This window comes from Meriones unguiculatus, chromosome 10 (assembly GCF_030254825.1).
Source record: "Meriones unguiculatus strain TT.TT164.6M chromosome 10, Bangor_MerUng_6.1, whole genome shotgun sequence".
In the NCBI taxonomy this organism is placed as follows: domain Eukaryota; kingdom Metazoa; phylum Chordata; class Mammalia; order Rodentia; family Muridae; genus Meriones; species Meriones unguiculatus.
Window position 1 is genome coordinate 57692777 of NC_083358.1, and position 23186 is coordinate 57715962.

General features: G+C 38.5%; 1 protein-coding gene across 50 annotated transcripts in view; it reads left to right on the forward strand.

Moving 5' to 3' along the window:
* The window catches only part of Adgrl2 (adhesion G protein-coupled receptor L2), a 636611-nt gene that overhangs the window by 494733 nt on the left and 118692 nt on the right, over window positions 1–23186 (forward strand). The gene's annotated exons all lie outside the window — the stretch shown is intronic.

Consider the following 23186-nt stretch of genomic DNA (forward strand, 5'->3'; position numbering starts at 1 on the left):
TTCCGGTTTTTACATATTAATAAAATGATAAGGAAAAGGCTCATTATCAGCTGTCCAGAAGCCACTGTGTGTTGTCTCTGTGGAGAACGTCAACAAAGTAAACATTTTCATTTTGTCAAAGGTAGTTTCTTTGAAAGACTTGTTTTCAAGTTGTGTTTCATTGTTTTCTGCCTGCTGTCCCTTTTTTCTACATTTGATATGCGAACACAACTTAATAGTGCAATTTAACTGATGAACATATTTAAGAATATTTGAAAATATTTCCACATTTGAAACATATATGTATTTACTTGAAAGTTACACACAGGCAAATATTTAATTCAGAGATGATTCAGTTCTTTGCTTTAGAGAATGTAGGAAATCTAGAAGTGTAATATGTCTGAATAACTAGCACTGTAATGATAAACAGGCGGAAACCGAGTTGAATAATATGAATCTTAGTCTTGGGCTGCTGTGAAAATCATACGTATGGTCTATAATTTTGCATCTGTTTTTTTTTTTTTTTTTGAAAACGGCTGTCTGAATTCCTGCTGTTATAGTTGAGTGTTTTTATACATTAAAAAAGATTCCAGGTGTGGACCAACGGCTCATTAGTCCAATAATGAAAAAATTTCCAATCAAGATAGAGACCGCTTTGCCGGCACGGTAGCTTCACTCCATGGGGGGCCGCCGTGCAGAGGTTTTTTTTTTTTTTTTTCATGAGCCGCCGTAGTTTTATTTCCAGTGTCACCTCACAGGTCAGGATTCATATCCGCTCTTAAGAGAAATTTCATTTTTGCCTCATCAGGCCAGGGTGTGTTGCTTTTGAAAGAATTCCCTCCTACTGGCAAAAAAAAAAAAAAAAAAAAAAAAAAAAAAAAAAAAAAAATCCTGAGAGAGACTCAGTGCTGCCGGCTTTGAGGGTAGCTGCAGTGAGCGCACAGGTCTAGGCGGTGGCAGGTGAATCTGTCTTAGGAGACTTGTGTCTGGCACTGCCTGTCTTTATTACCAGAAACCAGATAACGACCTGCGAATTGCTGCTGAGAAACCAATCAAAGTTAGGTGTGAAAGGCATGGGGATAGAACTTTAACTTCTCAGCCATTAAGCTTCTTTTTATAAGAATTTTATTTTTCTTCTTTCCTTTTCCTGTGTGTGTGTGTGTAGGCAGAGGATGACATGGGTGGTCCTGTTTGTCACTCTCTGGTGACTCATTCCGTAGATTCGAGGTGTCGCCGTGTACTTGGAGCTAGGCTGGTGTCATTAAGTCCCAGCAATCCTTTCGTCTCTGTCCCCACAATTCCATGCCTAACTTTGTATGGATTCTGTGACTCGGACTCAGGCCCCCAAAATACTTAGCAAGCACACTTAGATGAGGTCTGGGCTCATCTCCCCACTCTTGCGTTTGCAGACACAAAGGCTGTTTTCACATTTCCCCTGCTCTGTCCTTGAGAAGAAGGTTTAGGCTAGCTGCCTTTGTCCCTTTGCTCTGTGTGGCGTGTTGAACCTGAGCGTGTGCCTGAGATTAGGAGATGCACGCGCTGCAGGGCTCCAGCGCAGGAGCTTGTGTTCCTTTGCTGGGGCTGGAGCCTCAGGAACCCACTGCGGATCACCAGGTCATTGCAGTGCTGCCTCTTGAGGTATTCCCTGGACCGAAACCGGCCTGCCAGGCCCACCGAGGATTGGAGTCATTACGTTATTTAACCTGTTTTCCCAGTTCTGCACCCTTTCAGTAGAAACAAGCATTTTTCCCCCCTATAGCTCTAAAGATGATAAGCATAAAGCCCCCAACCTAACTGGGCCATCATGGAGGTTAACGGTCCCTATCTACAGTCTTCACACATTTAGTTTCTCCTGCGTACACGGAGGAGATTGCACACTTGGAGTAAGTGTGAAGGCTTCATGTAGTTTTGAATTTAATGTTCATCAGTACCCGCGAGAAGCCTGTCACCAAATTCATGAGGCATCTATCAATGGTTAGACAAATCTTGTCTCTAGGATGTATTTCTTGTGCAAATTCTTGTAGTTTTGCTATTTGTTTTTTGTTTTGTTTTATTTATTTTTTTTCCCCAGTGCTGGCCTGGAATGCAGGGCCTTGTGCTTGCCGGGGGTACTCTGTCACTTAACTGCCCTCACCTCTCCCTGTGCACACCAAAAAGAAATCTCAACACTCATTTGAAATGTTCTAAGGTGGTAAAACTAATTAGTTGAAAATTTAGCTACTGATATTCTGTTTGTTCACAAATTTATCATGTGATTTTTTTTTTCAAAATAGAAACAATGCCCTGTTCTTGAATCTTCAATGTAGGTTGGAAGACTGTAGTGTCTCTGTGCAAACAGTGATTGCATGAAGAGCATACTTTGAAATGTTCTGTAAGTTTTCCATATAACTGACTTACATTTCTGTACAGCTAACCTCGCCGTTTACAAGTCAGTTCTGTTGAGAACCTGGTGTGCTTTGATTATTTTGGCCAATTTTTATGAGCACAGTAACCCACTGTGGAATCATGTATCAGTAAGAAGGAAAGCAAATTGAATTTTTGTGTCCTAGAGAATTAAATTATGCTATATAATGGAGCCCTGGCAAGCATAAGTCAGGCACATGAAGGCTCGCTCAAGTGACAGGTTACAAATAAAGCAGTTCTTCAGCAAAGCCAGGGATAGGAACTTTAGTCCAAATGCTTTATGCCGTGAAGGGATCATTAGACCTCATAACTCTGAGTTCTACTTAATTAATTCAAAGAACATTGTTGCTTACCCCAATTTCAAAGAAAAATGTTGTAATAAATGCAAATGAAAAATAAAGATTCACATTTTTGTAGAAATCAAGAAAACGTGAGAACATGCCGGTGAGAATAGCATCAAGCCAGCATCTAGACGGCACGTTTTCTAATACCTTTTGCACTAGGGCTATTTTATTAAATTGATATTTTTAATATGTAGCTGTGGAACAAAGGCAGGAATGGGGTAAAATATGAATGAGAAAGGTTATTTTGGTATACTACTGTTTCTTTCAGAATGGTCTGAGTTTAGTGGGAAAAAGCGATTCTTCTCCACTGCTAAACTGAATCAGACATACAACAGTTTTAGTGTTTCTTTCATTCACATATATATATATAGTGCATATACATTTACATATGTCTGCATGCACACATGCACACACATACCAAGTCAGCTTCCCAGGATCAGGGGAGGACTGTGATGCTGGTTTCCAGTCATCAACCAGTCTGTAGCAGCCACAGAAGACTATGATGGAATTGTAATGGAGGAGAGGACAGGAGCTTTTGGACAAGAGTGGTAAGTACCAGTCTGTACACATGCTAGGCAGTTACTGTCACTAATTCCTGGTCCCATCCTGCATTGTAAGGCTTTGAAAATTAATTTTGAAAAAAAAAAATTTGTGGTTTTATTCACTGTGATTCAGAAGTTGATAAAACCACATGCTTCCTTGAAATTTCTGTTACGTTTTTAGTTTTATTTTATTTTATTTCTTCCATCCTGGAGATCATGTTCCTTGAGCATAATTTTAGACTCAGGGAAAGGTTATTTGTTATTTGTTTTGTTTTATATCTTTTAACCTGTTTTGGCAGTGAACATAGCATACATACATACATGCAAACACATGCGTACATACATAGAAATAGTTACATTAAATTGCAGAAATAACACTAGCAGCTAGGGGTAAGCATGGCTTCGTGGTGCTGCTGGGCTGCTAGGTGCGCTGGTTTTTTCATAGCGGCACCTTGCTCTTTTTCTTCCTGAGAACGCCCGTGGGCCCCCAGTGCTAGCTGACTTGCGGAAGCCCTGTTAGATTGCACAGCCTAGCAGCTCAACCTACTTTTGTGCAGTGTGTTTGATTAGTCGATGCCTCGGATGTGAATCTCCAGGAAGGTGCATGGGGGATTTGGCTGTATGACTCCTATTAAACTTAATGGAAGTCATAACTCCCATTAAATTGATAGGAATTGTGTCTGTGCTCCCTGCATATCTAATGTAACCTCATTGTTTAAACTCAGAGATTGGGTAAATTAGCATCCATTCAAAACAAAGCATTTACATTTTTTTCTTTTTCTTTTTATTTATATTTTTAGTGCAGACTAAAGCTCTTTTCCTCCTTAGTGGAGGAGGCATTTAACCCTGTCCCCTGTTAGGACACCTGAAACTTATTGTGCCTTGCGACTGTCCTATAATTTGACTGTGGCAATATTCTCCACAGGTAATGATGTACAATAGGGTTTAAAATAAACTTAATGCCACTTATAAACTGTGCAAGATAGCATCATATTTGAATATGATGTATAGCATAGAATCACTTATTGTCTAATTGAAGATATATTTTTGAGTTAAAGTTGTGTAAATTAAAATTATAGAGTACATAAGAAGCTTTGAAAAAGTTTTTGTCGTAACTTAGGTCATTTAAGAAGTATTTATTTTATTTTATTTTGTTCTGTTTTTGAGACAGGGTCTCTGTACATAGCCTTGGTTGTCCTGGAACTCACTCTGTAGAATAAGTTGGTACCCACCTCAGAGATGCACCTGCCTCTGCCTCCAGAGTGCTGGGATGAAAGGTGTGTGCCCCTGTGCCTGTTGTGCCACCTTTTTTATTTTTAACAAAGTGTCTGTGTGTCTGTCTGCATGGAGGCTCTGTGCATGCCAGTGCGGGTGCCACTGCAAGCCACAGTTGGTGTAAGCCACCCATGGTGGGTGCTGCAGGAGCGGTAGGCGTCTTGCCAGGCCCATATGTAGGTCACTTCATCTGTTAGTTTTCACCGTTAATGTATGCTGTTTCATAATTGGAGACTGTTCAAGAACTTGATTCTTATGTATTTTTTTTTAAGACTAATTCTGACTTTCTGTCTTTCATGGTGTGGCAAAAAAAATATTGTTTAGCTATAGTCTCTTCTTTGACTAATTGGTATTTCCACTACTGTTGAAAAAGTGTCATAAATTAGTGTATCTATCTCAACAGCTAACCCAGAAAACTCACTAACGTTATGTCCTCAGCTATGGGTACTTATCAAGCTTCAGTTATCAGATGGAAAAGACTGTGTCGAATATTTATAGATGTTATGATTTTCTCAAAGGAAAGTACATTTTAGAAATATTGATTTTTTACATGCAAATCAGGCATTCATCACCGTTATTGTTACATTGGCAACAATCAATTTTATATTAAAGGTGGCTTAATTAAAAACACAGGAAGCATCGAAAGCACCATAATTTTGCAGGCTCTTTATTTTGTTAATTATTTGCCATTCATTTGTTTCAGTTTTGAGAAGGCATTTTCTTTATTTTTAAATTAACATGCATTTTTTACTTTTAAGTCTACCTTATAGTTGGGTTACAATATCAGAGAAAAGGATAATAGGAATGATTGAACGTAACTATTAATGAGGACTGGTATGCCTTGAAAGCCTGATTTATCTTCCACATTACTAAGGGAGTGTCTTACTGAAACATATGCTCGCTACCCTGTGGCACTCTTTATTTCTTTTCACCTCCTCTGCGTGACAGAGAATGACATATGACAGCCATGCAGGCTACATGTATTAGACATCAATGTGGATTAGTGAATATCTCCTGACATCTTTCAACCCTGTCTCTGAACTCCTTTTGTCAACTTGACAGAAGTGATTCCAAGAGAATACCTAGTCCCGGCCTTGGGATCTCGTGGCTAAAATGCAAAGCTGAGAAGGGAATTCCGTATCTGCGCTCCAGGAAGCACAAACAACATTTATAATCTCTTCTTATCGGCATGGGACTCTCCTGATGGTGACTTTCATGTCTGCCATAATTCTTGCTTTGAGAGCTTATTTTTCTTAAAAGTATCCTTCCCCCTTTTATTCTGAGAGTGAATGCAGCACATCTTCGTGAGAAAAGAGAGATTTAAAAAGAATCAAGATAGCATTGTAAAGTTGTTTATACTTTGAACTTTTTATATTATTTTCTTTAGACACATCCTATTTTTTTTTGTTTTTTACAATGTACATAGTGATGTTACAGATAAATACCAAATCATGTATGAAACAAAGATAAATTATTCACTGATAGGTGTTATTTTGATAATGGTTTTGCAGAGCAGTTACAAAATTTATCATGTAATTATATAAAGACATTTAACTTCAACTTTCACTTACCAGACATTTGTTCTTAATTTTTTTTAGGTATTAACTAGATGAACACCTTCATAGGAAATATTTCTTTAGTATTGAGTTATTTCCAGATGCTGGAGTCCTAGATATAGACACATAATTGCCTTTTCTAAGTGGGTACATGTTGATAAGCAGTTTATGAGAATGTTAATATTATTTATTAGCAGTGATGCCAACTAAAACAAAGGCTTATTTCTAGTTTGTATTTCTAACTTGGGGGTTACTTGAAAGGATAAAAACATTTTTTATGTACTTGGCTGTCAGTCACTTATATTTTGATGTGAACTCCTTTTTGGTTTTCTTAGCCACTTGATCACTTTTTCCAGTGACTACAATTCATTGGTGGTAGTGGTCTCGTGCCATTTTTAGTTTGAAAAGTATCTTTTAGTTACTCTAGTAGTTTACTATTTGTATTACTTGAACAAGTTCCTATGAGAATTTGAAATGAGAAGATTTTGTAATATAGCACCAATTAAAAGTTGAATCAGTGTTGTGATTTTGTTACTGTTGGTTTATTTCACATACCCCCCTTTTGGTTTATAACTTATTTAAAGTTGTTTTTCCCATTTTATGCTAAAACCCCTTCCATCCATGTCTTCAATGGTTCCTCACTTGCACTTTCCCATGACTCTTAAGTGTTTTTAACTGAAATTGTCTGTGCTCAGGGTTGAACCCAGGGCCTTCTTCATGCCAGGCAAGCATTCTACCCTGGGCCACACCCTAGGCCCCCACATTCTGTAGTTAGTTAATTTCAAATGAAGTGAGGGACTATTAACCCATATCTCCATGTGGGCAAAGTTGGTGTAAGATCAAGATGAGACCAGATTATTATGGGAGTAGTTAAAAACAAAGCAGAAAAGTAACACATAGAAAACAGCACCTTTAGAAAAATTCCAAGCTTTTGAAGAAATTTTGTATGGAGCCTTAAAAATCAAGATTTGGGTTTAAGAAATATGTAGGTAGAAGTAGATTGTTATGAAAGGCAATAGGGAACAAAGTTGTGACTGAAATATTTTAAAGTAATTAATTAAAATAGTTTTAAAATAGTAAATAATTAAATACAAAGACAACGTTCAGTATCTTAGGAAACTTCAGCATTACGAAGAAATTTCCTGGAACAGAACAGATTTAGATAATATAGCTGTGTTTTGTGGAAAGGTTTACTCTCTAAAGGAGAGCTAAATAAAATTTTCTTTTCGTTCATTGCATATTTATAAGGTGCTTCCAAACTGTTCCCTTGTGATCATCCCTTTCTCTTTATTTGATGCATTTGTGGCTTAATCATTACTTTTCACTCCCCTCTTTGGTTTTTATGCTTTTCTTTGGAGTACAAGTTGAGCATACCACATCTGAAAATCCAAACAAAACACTCTGGAGTCCACATATGTGAGGGCCAACGTGCTGATTTTGTTTGTTTGTTAGCGGTTTAATCTTAGAAATGGTTTCAAATCTGAAAGGTTCTGAAATGAGGAATAATTCTGGCCCCAAGTCTTTTAGATAAGAGATAGTTAAGCTACAAGGTTTAAAGTAGGTGATTCATAGCCAGGTCTTGAATTCAGTTAGTGTTGCATGGACTGAAGCCAGAGCCTTCAGGAGGGCATTGCTGACTCACACAGAGACCTGGAACCACCCCCCCCCCCCTTTTTTTTTTGTTTTGTTTTTCTTTTGAGTGCTAGAGTGCTGTGGGAGGCGGTAGTGTCAGGTGATTGAGTAAGGAGGAGGAGGATTGAGTAGTCAGGAGGAGGATTGGCAGCTTGTTGATTAGTTGTGTAAAATTTCTCACTCCACAAGTGAAGAAACTAAGACCCAGAAAGGATTGTCCTCTCACCAAGCTCTTTTTGCCGGGGGGGGGGGGGATTGAGAGCAGTCATGTTGAACCTTAAAAGTCACAGCCAGCGTGCTGTGGATGGGAATTTAGTGCGCATGGCTGTGAGTCTGTCACTTGGGGACCAGCAGACTGGATTCCGACTCACTGTCTGGGGTGGGCCTGAATCATGACTGCCAAGTCCCCGTGTGGCACAGACATTGGTAGTTTCTGTGAAGAGATATGTATCCTGGGTTATGGTTATTAAAATGTTCAGACAATCACAATTTGCATGATAGTGATTTCAGTCATTGCAAGACATTTATTTTTAACTGTAATGGCATGGTTGAAATAAAGAAGCAGCACAGTGTTCAGCTTTCTGACCCTTGTTAAGGAGAGAGCCGAGGAACCTCAGGATGCAGGGAGCCTTGTTATGTTTTGTTATGTTCTAATCTCGTTTGGTATGCTTGGCGATGACCTTTTATCTGATGATTTGCTTTTGAAAAAAAATTCCCTGCACAGCCATGCAGTCTGCCCTCTCCTTAATATTTCCCTCTATTCCCGGTTGGTCTGCCCTACTTTTATTTTATTCTATACAGATACATTATTTTAATAGCATCTTAATACATTGTTTTATTATTTAAAGTAACAGTTAACAAGCAGGCGTGTAATGTGAAATATTGTTCTTTGTCGTAACTTATTTGGGGAAAGTTCATTATGTGGTATTTTATATTAATATTCTCAAGGTCAGCATAGATCAATAACCAACATCAGGTTTACTTCTGTGGTATGTTTGGGCTGCAAGATTGTAGACTGGGTGTAGTACTTCGTGTTAACTGATCAGGAAAAGTGGCTTAAGGAAATTTCAAGTGCTTATGGTCGTATAATGTTGTCACTTGAAAGTGAAATCAAAGATGTTCTGTTTATTTCTTTTCATAGCAGATAACAATATTTCTTCGCAGTAGAGATGTAATCCCTTTGCCTTCTTTCAAGGACAGAAATAGGTTACTGATTTTATGAGAATAAAAATTACAAATTAAATGTGCCTGCAGTAGTCTTTTGAACACTTGAAAGCTAGAATTAGAGGAAACAGCAAATTTGAAATGAAAACAGTTTTGTGTAGACACCTTAGGTGTTCTTGTTTTCATTGTTTGTTAAATATTAGGCTTGACCTTGGAAGCTTGGAGGTCAGTGGTGTAGCCTCTCCCATGTCACAGATAGGCTTGTCCTTTCATGGAGTTTCTATTGCTGAGTCCGGTCGTCTCCCATAAAATGTAACATGTGGCTTTAGCTGGTTGACAGACATTCCTACCTCAGGAAGTTTTCAGTCCAGAATAAAATATACTTCAAGATATTGTACACTACTGTTTCACTTAATGGCTATTATCAAAGAGAGAATTCATTTCAAGATCTTCTTTGTTCAGTACCATGCAGATTAAAGGCAATTGCTGGACAAGGTAGCCACACATCTGTAACCTCAGTACTTGCAAAGGCTGAGGCAGGGGAATCACATATTTAGACCATTCTGGGATAATTTGCGGCTCACCTGGGCTGTTCAAGAACATTCTGTCTCACAACAGCAAGGATTTATTAAAACTGACTTTGTTTTGTAACAAAATAATACAGCTATGCTAACTCAGCAACTTCAAAACATTTTCTGAAGTTTACAGTGAGAAGCGCATGGTTTTCTAAGTACAGTTTCCTTTTGAAGTTATCAGATATTGATGAAATGATAGACTTAATGTTCTGAAAGCCTGTGTTACAGTATAGTTAGTTTTCATTTCTCAGTGATCACTACCATCATCAAATAGTTTAAGTCAGGACCTGCTCCCCAGTCCTCTTTCAGGTTGGGGCATTGGGTGTCATCCTTTCTCTTTATCCTGCTTGCCACAGGAAGCTTGTTTAATCCGGGCTCTGTTTTAGAGTTTCAGCAAATAGAACATCCTAGCTCTTACTTTTGCCCCATTAACGGGGATTGCTGCAGATCCTGTGATCCTGCTCTATTTATTAGAAAGCTTGCCTCTGAGAACTGTCACCCCGCGCTTTCAACAGTGCTGTTAATGGATGGCAAAAACTGAGTGGAAAATATTTAGTGATTAAAAAATACTGGAGATAGGTGTGACCCCAGTTTGCAACGTGGTAAATCTTTACCACTTGCTCCCATTTCTGTTTGAACTAAAATGCTAAATGCTGGGTAGAAGAGGGAAATACATGTAGATGGATCCAGAAGTGATAAACCTGGAATTGTCGCAGCATTTGACTGTTTGAATTAACATTGTGGTTGGCTTAATTTGTTGTCCTAATTATTACTAACATTCGTGAGTACATTTTAGTTTAGTGTCCTGCAGAGATTTGTAGCTCAGGCAAATATAAGAATCACATGCTTTCAAGTACTTTTGTTTAACTGATAAGACAAGTAAAAAGTATAATGCTGTAAAATTTTGACAAAGTCTGAACAGATATTTTTGATCATTTTTGCTCAAAAAATTAAACTAAGTTTAAATTAAAATAATACCCTGGTATTTGGAAACTGATTTCATAAAAAACTAGTGTATACACATGTCTTCAGGTCATATACTTTAATAAAATAGCAAGACTCTGAGGGGAGGACGAATTTACATTTGTCACACTGGCTATTATGTATGCTCCCTTTTGCTTTTCAGTCCTTGGCTACAGTTTTAAAGACACAGTTTTGGAACAGAAGTCCTCATATGTAACTAGAATGGCTGACTTCTTTACATTGTATTTTGGAATGCATTTTAGATCAGAAGTCATTTACAGAGTTGACATGCTGCAACAATTTAAGGATCCAGCAAATGGTTGACAACATTGGGCCACAGCTATTTGACTGACTCAGGTTCCCACATACCCTTTCCAAACACTCTTCTCCCCACATCTACGCTTCAGACACGTCAACTGGTCAAAGCTACTGTGTGACATGACTCCTGGTAGGGTAACAAGTATCTTCCAGCACCACGTATCGATTTTGAGGGTTCAGTAGGATAAGTTATAAGGCTGCCTGTGTTTGCAAATTTAGGAGCTAACATTTCTATTCTAGTGTGTTCTCAATATTCAGGTAACTTCTCTTCTCCCCCCTGCCGTCGCCACTGTCCCACTCTTAGGCTTTGAATGTCTGCTCTATGTTAACATCAATTCTGTGACCAGATAATATTTCCTAGGTGGTACAGTGGCACATGCCTGTGATCTCAACAATTATGAGCTACAGTCAGGATGATTGGAAATTTGAAGCAAACCTGGGCTACCTGAGGCCCTACCTCAAACCAAACACAAAAACAACCCAAAAGATAATGTCCTCTTAAATACAATGCTTGTATTTTTAAATTTTAAATTTTGGTAGGGGTTACTTTGAAAGTTGGTTTCTTTTGGTAGCTTGAGAAAAAAAAATACAAACACACTCGGAATTAATAAACCACTGTGCAGTAGTAGTTAATGAGGGTCCAAACTGACCAGTAGCAGTGAGAGCATGCTTTGATTGGGCAGAATGACTTAATGTGCACCCCTCCTGCCCCATCAGGCTCTGTTTTCCACAAATTCTTCTTCCTTTTATGTGTTTCAGTGAATTCCGTGAGGTCAGTGACAACTTTTTATTCATGTTTTTATTTGTAATGGTGATAAGATGAATGTACTTGTGTGTTTTACTTGTTTGGAAAACAGATTCAAGGTAGTTTAGCACCCAGATAAGATTTTGAAAATGTTTTATTCACGGGCCTGGAGTTTTTCACTGGTGGACATCTCCAAGCAGTATGTTGAGTCTATGGATGTTGAAAGTGCAGTCTGAGGCCTTCAGAGTGTGAGCTTGTAGAGTCACTGGTCTTCACAGCTGACTGTTAGTGTAATTAAAACTTAATTGTAGCAAGGCCTGGTTACTCATAGCTCAGTGCTTCCATTCCTCCAGTTGTTAAGGTATCTAGGTGACCATGACCTTCCCAAAATCCCCTCAGGTGACACTGGCTTCTTCTCCTTATACATGGAACTTCTTTCTTGGAAGTCTAGGCTTGATGTCAGCTTAATGCTTGCTTTCTATTGTTTGGGATAATGTGTTGGAAGTAAGATTAATGACATCAGTTTAGACATGGTGAGCAATGGTTATCTCTAGTCCTTTGAAAATTCTCATGGTTTTGTTTCTGTGATTTGCTCCTTTTAGGAAGGAGACATTTTTGTCATTTTAACAAGTAATGATATTTTGTTGTGATGTCTTACACACACTTCTCAAGCCTGTGTGAAAATATTTCACTTTAAGGTTAGTGTTTTCTTAGTGACCTTGCTGCTAGCAGTAAAGTACTTACAGTGTGTGATAGCAAAGTGGGTTTTATTGGGAATTTTTACAACATGCTATTTTAACATAATACATTTCAATACTTGTGTGCAGCCTGTGTTTGAATATCTATGTTGGTATTTAGAATTTCTTACTCTCCTTTAATCAACATTAGTAAGTGGATATATGGATTACAAGGCTGTCTTCATTTTTCTTTGACTTAAAAAAAATTCACAGACTTTGTGTTGAGGAAAATATATGGTACATACTGGATGTATTTTTATTTTCAGTAATTTTGAAAAGGAACCATTTGCTTTAGAATGGTGAGGTCAAAGTATTGTTCTTTATACCACTGATAAGTATTCTAGCCTCCAATAAGGTATAACTCACAGGTTTTCTTTTAAAAAACCAACCTTTTTATGAATCCATTGAACATGGGTTTAGGTTTCAGAAGTGAGTTTTCCTGTTCTCATACCTGTTGGTCTGTTATATTCCTTAGCTTTGAAACTGTTTCCTCTTAGATGAAGAATCATTGCATCAGACCTTAATCCTGAACGACACGTAGTTATTTCAGGAAGCCATCCATTCTAAAAATGGAAGTCTGGTACTATTGAGAGCAACTAAAGAAGAGATTGCTTTTTTTCATAGGACAAGTGTAAGAGAGTTGTTACGCCATCATTAGAACAAGTGGATAGTCTCCTGTGTCTTACGCTTACTGTCTCTGTCAACTTAGAAAAAACATCGGTGCATTCTCTGTTTACTAGAAATATAAATTTTTACACTTTGGACATCTGATAAATATTGTACTATTTACCCACAGAAAAAATTTAAAGAATTTATTGAATAATATTTTATTTTGCTTAAGAAAAAAACCTAGTATTTACATTAAAAAAACTGATATATTAAATCTTAACGTGTAAAAATCAGTTGTGGTTCCCCTCCCCCAGCACAGTAGAAATAAAGAACTGTGAGTCCGTTCAAGAGTTAGGAAGGCAAATGCAGCTGGTCCAGAAGAGAGGGTCTAGCTAGTGCATAAAATTCCTGTCAGCATTTCCACACTGCATTCTTTTAGGGTATCTGTTATCACTGAATAGAAAACTGTTTCAAATTGACAGGCAGACAGAACGTTGTGCTGAATGTGTAAATTGGAATCATCACATCTACCAGTTCCCTTCACCAGGTGCCGGCTGGGAGCTTGGTTCTGCACAAGTGTTGAGAGAGTGCCAGGAATAGTTTTTTCCTCTCTCTCTCTCTCTCTCTCTCTCTCTCTCTCTCTCTCTCTCCTCTCTCTTTCCCTCTGTTTGTTAATTATCCTTCATCTCTTCCAGTGTCTAGTTCTTTTCCTCAACAGCTTGTCCAGGTGCTGTTAGGAATGCCTTGTAGTGTGATGCTGGGGTGCAGGTGCTGCTGAGCAGGGCTGGGAGGAACAGATCCATCTGTGTGGGGATTGTGGCTCTCAGGGGTTTTACCCCCGAACATGCAGAGAACCATCATCTGCAGTGTTTTGTTGGTCTTGAGATACTATTGAGAGTAAAATAGGGGAAGCTGGTATTTAAAGAAAACTAGTCTGCTTAATTAGGCTTTATGTTGGAGTCTTTAAAAATACTTTGATTTGCAAGCTATTTGGATAACTACTGAAAATTTGAAGAATTGCAAAAACATGAAAGCAACTCAAGTATTAATGAAGAAATGTTGAATACGAATCTTGCTTCTTCCTGTTTTTTTTTGTTTTGTTTTGTTTTTTATCTTACTGAAAAATTTTTCTTCATGATGTAGTTTTGGGTTTCTTCTAGTCATTTTCTGAGATTTTTTTGTAATATAATACTATGGTATTTAAAGATAGAACTTAAATTTTTATTCTCTTTGAATGTATATCACAGTCAGTTGCACAGAACTACTCAGATTAATTTATGCTTGAAGCACTTGTGGCAGTGTTGCTATTCTTGAAATCAAACAACTCGGCTCATGGAATGCTACTTTAATTAGTTTGGTTAATTGTGCTTTTGTGACTAATGTAAATATTTTTTCTAGAAGAGTTTATGTTCTATCTTTTGCTTATCCCTTGGGCAGTGAATTTTCTTGGTATATTTTCCATTAAAGATTATGGTTTTTTTTTTTCTTTGATTTTTCTAATCTTTGTATTATGGGAAGATAATGAACTGCTAAGTGTTCAGAGTATGACCATTGTATGCAACTTCCTGTAACTTCTCTTGGCCTTTGAGAGCTGTTCTAGCCTCTGCAGTCACCACACATTGGTAGATGGTCATTTCCCAGCATTCATCCTATCAACTCACACTCAGGCATTTATTGTCATTTGTATTGACTTATGTCTCTCTGTGCTTTCACTTACCGCTCAGGCAGTGAAATTATGCTTAGGTACATATCTCATGGGAACAACAAAAGGTTAATTTCAGAAGTAGTAAAATGTGGTACTAATACGTCCAGTGGGTTATTGACATTTTAAATATTTAGTGTGTGTGCGTGTTCATGTTTGTGTGCATGCATGAGAGGGAAAGAGAGAGAACGAGAGACAGAGACCATGCTACAGAAGACTTGGTCTTTTTCTTTTACCATGTGGGTTGCAGAGGTGATACTCAAGGCAGTAGACTTGGCAGTGAATAACTTTATCTGCAGAGCCAGCTTGGGCACCATCCATTACAGAAAAGAAAAAAAATATATTTTTATTTACGTGTTTGTTCATGTGTCTGTATAAGTAAGTCTATGGCGCACGTGTATGGCATAGTGTGGAGAGTCAGACGTTGGCTCTCCTGGAGTTGAGTTAGGAACTGAGCTCATATCCTTTGCAAGAACAGTCAGCATATTAAACGACTGAGCCATCTCTAGCCCAATGCTTCATATTTTCATTCACGTTTACCACCTTTGTGAACGTGTGAGCACTGTTGCTCTTGATCCTATGTTTTATTTTTATTATAACATTTCAAAATTCCTTCCTTTTAGACTTGTTGCTGTTGATGCTCTGAGATGGCTTACCTTGTAAAGACCGTCATTGCTCGGCCTGGTGACCTTAGCTAAGCTTCTGGAGTTCATTGGAGATGGAAAGAACAGGCTACAACAAGTTTTTCTGTGACCCACACCCAGGCACACACTTGTAAATAAATACACCCTCACATGCACACACACACACAGTGGCATGTGCTCATGTACATGGCACACATACAGGTACAAACACAGAAAAATAAATAAATATATTATAAAAAAGATACTTATAGGTTTTGATTCTGTAAGTATTAACTTTTGGGGAATGGGGTTTACTGTGAAAGCAGAGGGAATATTGAATAGAGAGTGTGTTTTTAAACACTCCATCAGCTGATCTGATCTCCTCACAGCCTTCCCCTCCATCCCCCTCAAGAAAAGTCAGAACTTGGATTTGCCTATTTTGTCTTCAAATTCCAAAATAATGCAACTAATGAAATAAACAAATTCGGTCACCAAGAGGGTAAATAAAACCTACCTGCAAGCTGCGTTTATCCTTTGCCACTTCCCCTCCCCCCACAGTCCTATTTTTTTTTTTTTTTTGAGTAAGACAATTGCTATAGCTTAGGTGAAAAAAATAACAAAAGACAAGGATAAAGTCGTGATGATACCAGATAAAAAAGATATGACTTGCTGAGACTTCAGTGTTAGTGGCAGTGAGATTTGAACCTTGACTGGCGAGGGAAAGGGTGATTCATTCAGACACATCGTTGGCCTTGAAGAGGGACCCGCGGAGCTTACTCGCATGAGGTTTGCAAGGGGAAGCAGAAGGTGGCCATGTCTTGCTTGAACACCAAACCCAGAGCAGCAGGACTATCCCACTCAGAGTCTGCTTAGATGTTTAATTGTGTGGCTTAGAGATTCCCTCTGCTTCTGCTTCCTGTGCCACTGCTTCCTGTCTGGAACTCGGCATTCCTATCCTCAGCTTTGTCTCTCTCAAGTTTCACATCTCCCAGCTTTGTTTTAACATGACGTGTAGCATCCTGGGATCTGCTCTGACCCCTGCATTGCCCAGTGTGTTTCCCATTTCAAATTCTTGAGGAACTCAGTGGCTTCAGTTTTCAGTACTGTGGTCAGACCATTTTTCAAAGAACCACATTTATTGCCAGGATAGTCTGTGTCTAGTTGCTCATGGGTTCTCATGGCCAGGCTGGGTTTGTTCCCTCAGAAAAGTCTGTAATTAGAGTGGTTGAACTGGCATAAATGCAGTGCTGCTGCTGGCTATGATGATTTGTATCTGGAATGTTGAGGCCTAAGTGCAAGCCATCAAGGTGGATGATGAACTCCCCAAATTCAGACGTGGATTAGCAGGTGTAACTCAGGTAGCATGCTTATCTAGCATGCAATATTGTATGAGCTGGGTGTGACAGCACACACCAGTAATCCATTTGGGAAATGGCAGCACGAAAGTCAGGAGTTCAAGACCATCCTTGTCCACATAGCACGCTTAAGGCCATGGTAGGCTACAGGACAGACTCTGTCTTGAACGCAAATTAGAGAAAGGAGAGAAACAAATTTGATAAGGTCTTTGTAGAGTCAGTTTAATGAAGTTAATACTATTAAAATATAAGTTATTACAGTGATTTGCAGAGACAAGCTTGTCAGTGGAATAATCAATTCCAGAATTAAAAATATTCCCAAAGCTTTAATATCCCATCATTTATAATGTGTTTACTGGAAGTCTTGCTTTGATTAAATAATAGATGTGAGTATGCAGAAATGACACTTTAGCTTTTCTCTCTACTTAGTACTTCCAGTTTAAATCTACAGCAATAGTGACCTCTTACTGAACTCCTCAGGACCCCAGGCACTGGGCTACATGTTTTATATTCACTGTCCTGGGTCATATTCCCAAATGATCTATGCAGTTCAGTGTATTTTGTCAATTCTGTAGCTGAGGAAATGAACTCATAGTTAGGAGAAATAGGCAGAGTAAATCAATACTGTGTAAATGATTGCAGAGATATGTTCATCCCCAGAACTAACACAGAATTCACATTGCTTGTAAATTTGTATAGTAAGAACTATCTACTTTTATATTGTATTCATCTATCTATCCATCTGTCATCTACCTATCTCTGTTTATTATCTCTCTTATGCGTGTGTGTGTTCACATGTGTCGTGGAGGTCAGAACACAACCTGCAGTAGTGGAGTCTCTTATTCAGCCCCCAGAGTCCCACAGACGGAACTCACTTGACAGGCTTGGCTGTAAGTGCCTTTACCACCTTGTCGGCTCAGACATATCTACTTTTCTTTTCAGTTTTGGAGTGTTTCTAGATGCCTACACAGTGGCCAACTGACTCCCTTTTAAAAGGAAGGAGGGGATTATAAAGGTCCATGCCTGTGAACACAGTTCCCGCTCAGGCTAGGTCTGCACGGCCCCAGACAGCATGTTGGGAAATGGAAGAGACAGCATTCAGCATATGCTTTTGTCTCTGGTGCCAGACGTCTTATTTAACTTTCTTTTTTAATTGCATCGACTAGATATTTTGGCACCACATAGACGCAATGTTAGAAATCCTTTATCAGCTCGCAGATGGCTCTTTCTGGTGGCAGCTCTCACATAATAACAGTTTCTTCTCACGCAGTCGCCATCTATTGAGGGCTTCTATGCAGGAAGGTTTTTGTTCTAAGTAATACACATACATCTTAAAAATGTTCATGTAATTTGAAAGTACCACTTTGTTATTAAGTAAACTTGGAAAATATACTGGATAGGTGGAGAAAAATGCAAAGACCCATTTGTAGATTGAGATCGTAGCTCCTTTGATCAGCAGTGCCACCACCAAAACTCTGTGTGACAGCCTCATCATAGGAGATGAAGATAATAGATAGAACCAATTATGGAATTTGTGTGTGTCTATTTACTCAGCAATTAATCATCACTCTTAGTGCTGTCAGCTACAAGATCATTGTTATACTTTTAGACTGGTCCTTGACAATACACACGAATGCATTTTATCTCAAACAGGAAACTAAAAGTAATGGTTAACTGAGCTAGAAAAATGATAAAAATGATAAGAAGATAAAAATGACTACCATAGAGACAGTGGCAGTGACGATGGAAGGAAAGTAGAGGCAGCTTACAGACTACCCTACTCCAGGGTAGACACTAATATTAGACACTAATATTCCTTGTTTTATTCCTTCGTCATTTATACTGTTGGCTTAGGATTGGGCTGGATGTGGAAATTCTGTGCATGTCGTGTAAGAAGGAGACAAGGCAGATAAGGTGACCCCTGGGACATGAATTAGTCACTGAGCTTTAGCTTGATTCGCTGATGAAGTCAACCATTATTTCATTCAGCATAGCCTGTATTCATTGAGGTTTTAGTAAGTGGGCTTGTTCTGGTTGGTATCAAGAATTAAAAACATAACGAGTTAACATTGTTTATTTTTCACATAACCAATGTCTTTGGGAAAGAACGAAAGTGTTCCAAACATGCTTAGAACCAGAACATAATCCATTCCTGTATCTAGTCTTTGATCTTTGCCTAAGTAGGGCACTACCTGCGTAGGCTTAGCTTGGACAGACAGACCAGGACAGTGTCTGATTGAGTGTTCTTACTTTTTTAATTCTTTTTTTTTTCTATTCTTCTCTTTCCTCCTGCACACCAGTCTTGTTGAAACATTCTCCCTATGCAATCTTGGCTGTCCTGGAGCACTCTGTGTAGACCAGGCTGGCCTCAAGCTCACAGAGATCTACCTGCCTCTGCCTTCCCAGTGCTGGGATTAAAGTCCTGTGGCACCATGCCCAGTCTAGTGTTCCTATTTCTTAAACCTGTAAAGTAAGGGTTTATGTCAGAGACGGCGAAAATGTGACACCTTAAAAAATAAGAGCAAATTAAGAAAAAAAAAACAAAATATGTAAAACATAGCATCTGAAACAGGAAATTATATGACAAATATAGTCATTATTATTTTTCCAGGTCTCAAAGTGTGCTGCCTGGTGTAGGGAATGTGTTTACTCTCCATTGCTATGGCTTACGCTTGCTTTGGTGTTTTAAAGTATGCTCCCGATTTTATAATTATATAATAGGTACAATTTCTTTTTTGACATGCTCGGAGATATTTGTGTGAGTAAATAGAATTTGATGTATATCTTTATGTAATTTGTTGTCCAGAGCTCAGCGTTCATGTTTGAACATCAGATTATTTATTATAATTAGTCAGAAGGATTAAGAAGATGCCAACAATGAAAGACAAAAAGCAAGCAAATTCATGTAAAAAGGTTAAACTTAACAGATGTGACTTAAGAGCACAAGGAAAAAGAATTAGTCACTGTCTTAATCATATTTTAAGTCTTTGGGCACTGTTTTGTTTAAAAACATTTGCCATGGTTGCAGCTAAATGCTCTTTTCTCAGATTCACTTCTTAAATCAGCATACAAAGTGACACGTTTCACTGTAGCATTTTCATATCCACTCCATTTTGATTTTTCTGTCCCTCAGCTCCCTTTTGCATGGAAAGAAGAACCATTGTGCTAACACTATTATTTTTAACCTTCATTTTGGAAGTGCTTACTCTGTCTACGCAAATACAATTTTCAGAATCCCAACAAAACTTCTTATGTGATTTAAGAAAGTCAATTTTGTTGTTGTTGTTTGTAATTTAAATACTTGAAGTTCTTTTAAAACATATGTTAAGAACTTTGTTGATTTATAAGCAAATCCCAAAACTACAGAATCTAAAAAGTGAACAGAAAAGTGATCGAATGTTTGAGTTCTAGAAATTTATAATATTTTTTTTTTCACAATATTTCAAATAGTCCTCCTTACCCCACCCACAGCAAAAGAACGACTTGGTTGATTTCCTGTATTTTAATGAATAAATCACGCATTAAGATTCTGAAGCTTTCTTTTTTTTCTTGAGTGTGCATTAATCTCTTAAACACGCAAAACCTAAAGCAGGTGTTTATACTCTTGTGATGTGTGAGTTCATTGTTTGCCATGGTAACAGGACAAAGGCGGTGTTTGGGGAAGACAGACTGTCTGTAGGTACTTGCTCGAACTCAAGCATCATTGGTTAGCTTGGTTTAAGTTCTCTGATGACAAAATTAAGAAATTTGATTGGAAAGGAGGTAGTTCATGTGCTAACTCTAAACAGAGGTAGCAAATCTGAAAGGGCGGTTCTCTCCTTTAAAATCCACGCATTGCCAGCACAATTCTTGTTCACCACTGTTGACATTTTCTTCAGACATCAGCTTCATTCCCGTTCACAGTGTGTGAAGCTGTCTTCCAGTTGCCTGGCTTGCCTTGCTATGTTAATTCTCATTACACATCCTCACCAATATTAGGATATGTGCACGTTTTATTGCCATTTTTATTGGATGATTAACAGTGTTTTATCACAGGACTAGTTATGCAAATGAGCTAATGACGTGGCTATTAAATCAGTTTAAGGAACTCATCTGTTACTTGATCACAACTGTCAGAAGTCTGGGTAAGTTCTAGGTTAAAAGTGTGTCCTGGATATTATAGGCAGAAAAATTCATAGTCTATTGATTGTGTCAGTGTTACTTCCAGAAGGCCCTCTAAGGCTTGATGGACATGGGGAGTGCCTGGGTGAGATCCCACACACTTTCCATCACATGTCATTTCATAAGAATTTCAGCTTAGTGCTTCTGCCTGAATATCAGGCTCTTGATCTTTTTGTGATCACTGAAAATAGCAGACAATAATTGATTTAAAAAATATCTTTTGTCTCATTATTTTATTTCACTTACAGAAGGTAAAATTTTACAAATTTGAAGTTAAGCAGAAGAATTGGATTACAGTGTGACATCATTGGAATATCATAGGTATTAAGGAATTAATAAAGCAGACACAGGTGTACAAGAGGGTAAAAAACATAAGTTTTGAAAATCTATATGTCGGGCAAAGTCAGAGCATTGGGCATAATAGGTAAGCCATGTACCTCTGACCTGCATCCCCAACCCTGGAAATAAATACTGAGCGGTTTCTAGGAATTAAGTCACAGCACCAGAGGGCAGAGAAAGTGGTTTGTGGTGTGCTTATACTTCTGTCTCAGGTGTCAATGTGTACAGACTCTGCGAAGCCAAGAAGCGCTTCATCTTATCTAGCTGTAGAGCAAAGCTAGGTGATGGATTTGTCATTAGTAGTTTTAGCTGGCTGGTATAAGAGCATGAATTAAAAATTAGATTTTATGGTTCTTAAGCTCTAGATCTTGGACCTTATAGATCAGCTAGCTTTATGATTTATTGTGTACGGATTGAGGATTGAGGATGTCTTACCTCTGTTCTCATGTGGTCTTGTAGGCACTGGAGACACCCATGTAACTAAACAGTGGGTAGAACTGGCGGTTTGCTTGGTCACACCCTTTGCTTGTTTGTCTTCCAAGTATAGGATAATGTTCAAGGACTCTCAGGCATCCATCCACCCATCCACCCATCCATCCACCCCAGACAGGCTATCACTACATACGGCAGGCTAGCTTCAAACTCTTGATCTTCCTTCCTTGACCTCTGAAGCACCTCAGGTACAGATTTTTTTTTGCCACTCACCTCCAAATAGCAGGCTTCATAGGATATATGCAGAAAAGTCCTTTGGAAATTTGGAGAAGGTTCCTTGAGCCACGTTTGACATTCTTTCTGCATCACTAGGCCAGATGCTCCACTGGGGAAGGGGAGGCAATACCGAGATCCAGAGGGCATTCATGGCACCCCGACCGCAACCCCCTGAGCGGATCCTTAAGATGCTAACCCTCTAGAGGTGGGTTGTGCTGGCTCAGGCAGCCGAGTGGCAGCTGGATGGGCAACTTCAGTCTCGTGCTGTTGTTTTAATTTGATTTAGTATAAATTGAAATTTAATTGTTTATATTGGGCCAATTAAAATCAAGAAATGAAGTATCATGTAGTGAGAGCCTGCTGCAGAATAGAGGAGCATGTTTTCCCACACAAAGAGACTGGTAGTTGAGTTGTATATATTTAGGGTTAGGAACAAAAAATAATGGAGTTGTCTGAAAAGATTAGAAGTCGATATATTTGACCCAAATGTATTGAATTATGTGTCACAAGTATTAAATCACCTCTCAGACTCTTGCAGTTCCTTAGAACCATGATTAAATTACTCTGAAGAGCAGCAGATATTTTCTTCTTTCAGCCATCTTAAGTGTTGATGGGACTAGCATTAAAAATTACAGTTTTCTGATACCAGTGGCATCTTCTTTGGAAGTAGAACTAAAAATGCCAGAACTCAAATTTTCATTAGTGTGAGTCACCATGAGACCCTGTGTAAAGTGTATTTGATTTTCAACAGTTTGAGTTTCACCTCAGCATCCCTAGCAGACCATAATGTTATGGCAGCAATCATCCAAGTCCCTAAGTAGTAGTTGCGTATGAATCTCACGGCTTGATTCTGCATATCTTGACTGTCAATGAGGTGTTGGTGGGAGCCATTGCACTTGCCAGCATGGAGACTTAAATGGTATGGGTGGGTAAGGGCCATGAGGTTCCTAAGTGCAGCATGTCTCTGGGCAAATGTGTATGGATTTAGTGAGGATCTGTTTCTGAAAACATCCAGTGTTTACTACTGCAACATTTGGTTAGCTTATTACAGAAGTTTCTTTTGTTCTCTCAAATAACTGTAGCTGCCTTGTATATGTAGACTATTATACCAGACAATGAACTGGCAAGTAGGTGTTAATGGAAACTTTTTTTTTAATAACTGTAACTATTTGGTACTGTTCAGTGTAATCAGTGCCTTAACTTACATCATTTTATCATGGAAGTTTCAACTACTGGCTATTTCCAGTGAAGTAGGAAAGTGGGATTTCCTCATTTTCTTCGATTTGATTGTCTTGGAAGAATCATGTCCCCGGTGTCCTGGTGCACAGACAGCAGATACTCTCCATGTTAACGCCTCCTTTCCCTCTGCTGCTCAAGCAATCAGCCCTTGCTCTGGAAGACACAGCAAGTAATCTCAAGGGCTCTGGCCTTTCAACTTTGCTTCTGTATTTCCGAA